This window comes from Aplysia californica, unplaced genomic scaffold (genome assembly GCF_000002075.1).
Source record: "Aplysia californica isolate F4 #8 unplaced genomic scaffold, AplCal3.0 scaffold00345, whole genome shotgun sequence".
NCBI classification, from domain to species: domain Eukaryota; kingdom Metazoa; phylum Mollusca; class Gastropoda; order Aplysiida; family Aplysiidae; genus Aplysia; species Aplysia californica.
Window position 1 is genome coordinate 179722 of NW_004797615.1, and position 2224 is coordinate 181945.

Below are 2224 nucleotides of genomic sequence, written 5' to 3' on the forward strand. Positions count from 1 at the left end.
ATTCAACTCCCCTAATGCTTTTAAATAAAATAATTTCAATTTTCAGAAGGTAAAAAAGAAATTGCTCATGTTGCAGGTTTTAATGAAATGAATCATTGATCTTTTAGATGGAAAGTAATTAAAAAATGGTAGTGTTAATTGCAACAGAGTGACGCTGTGACAACTAACGCAGCCTTAAAATTGCAACAGAGTGACTGTGACAATTAAAGCGGCGTTGACATTGCGACAGGGTGAGTCTGTGACAAAAAAAAGAATTTAAAAAGAAAAGTAAACACACACACACACATACAAATATACACATGCACACACACACAACAAACACACACACTCACAGACACACACAAAAGGCACAAACGCACTGTAGGCTTGTTTGTGGCCTTATTATTAATTATACACACACACACATACACACTAAACTGATAGACAATAAAAGACAAAGACAGTCGCAGCTCTTTTCTTGTTGTTGTTGTTGTCGCTGTTGTTGCCCTAGGTCTAGTGGTTTTTGTTGCTGTTGTATGATGCTGATGTTTTGTTGTAATTTGTTGCCTCCATTAAAATTTGGGCTGTCCATAATGAATTTATATGTTACTGAGTCAACTCTACAGTACAGAAAGTCTTTGTGGACTTTCAGTTCACCTTCATAACTGTTTCAGATGATCTTTCCTTAAGGCAACAAAATTTTCATCTTTAAGTTTTGTCAAATTCGTCGTTTCATAAAATTTGAATGCCTTAGAAAGCCTTCCATCTTGTCAGGCAGAGACAAGATAACAAGGACCACGCTGGGAAGTAGCGGAAATGGTAGATCTAGATATTATATCTAAGTAGACGATTTTAATCATGATCAACACAAAACAGCTCCATGTTCACTCTATTGAAACTAACTCCGCGATAGTTGTCACAGCATCACTCTGTCGCAATTAACACTAGACTACCCACAAAAAAAAGGACACAAACTACTGACTTTCTATCAGCCTAGAAATCTAGATCTCTACTTTAATACTAAAAAAGTGAAGAACAGTCCAGGTTTGACATAGAAATCTAGATCTAGATTTAGATCTAAATCTACTTTGAGTTGCTGAATAATTTTTCAACAGAGGAAAGAACAGGGTGATCAGATCATGTGTGTGTGTAGCCTACATTTCAAAATTTCTTGGGCTCCACCAGTCACAGTGGACCAGGGAGTGGGACTGATTTTGAAAAAGAGGGACTGGGACTGGAGGCATTGACGTCGGGGGTCTATAAAGTGTATTTTCTCCCCCAATAATTGCCCCACTGTTGCTTGTTTTGGAGCACTGAAGTGATAATAGTTCAAAATTTACTCTTTGTTTGGGTCTGACAGGTGTGAATTGCAAGTGTCCCCTGTATTTCCGGGTTCAGGGTTGAGGTACTTCAGTCCTATCACGCATGCATTACTTCAACACATTCCACCTGTTCTCAACTTTCATGGACTAAGGGAGGTTATTCGGGACTTCTATCGCTACACAAGAATGGTAAAAGGCTTGCAATATGACGGATAAACCACTACAAGTAGAAGCACGAGAGTACTACAGAGTATTTTACATGCTTGTTTGACAAAATCAAAGTAAAGGTCACAATAAACTTACCATACAAGTCTACGAGATTGTAACCGTCATATCGGCTCATTCATTGATAATCCAATCCAATAGGTTTGCAAGGGAGATCACTCTTCGTGTTCTGCGTTTGGCCTGGGATACTGGGATTTCGTCGTAGGCCTACAACTCCTTGGTGCTGTTACATTGACCTAGTTATACAGAGCAAGCTTGATTAAACGCACTAAATGTGCTGTGTTAATTTGAAACTATTGTATATTTGAGTCACAGTTATTCAAAAAATGTATTTAAAATTTCTTATATGAAAATAAAGAAAATCTTACAGATGTTATACCAAGCAAGAAGTTAATATCTTATCCAACAAACTGTAACGGGTGAAGCAGATTGGCTGATAGAACAGCATAAATAAACCAGCGACCTCTATTGGTATAATTTCAAAGCAATGTTCAGAGTTCAGACAGGTAGGCCTAGGCCGAGGCGAGTTGGCACAGGAAGGCAAACCTGGGGGCATGGGGATTTTGTACCAATGGGCGTTCTTTTGTCATCAAGATCAGAATAGTGAGGAGAGAAAGAGAGAGAGAGAGAGAGGGGGGTAGTCTTTATTGGAGTGTGTTTACTCCATTTTACCCCTCTCCACAAGGACCGCATTATAA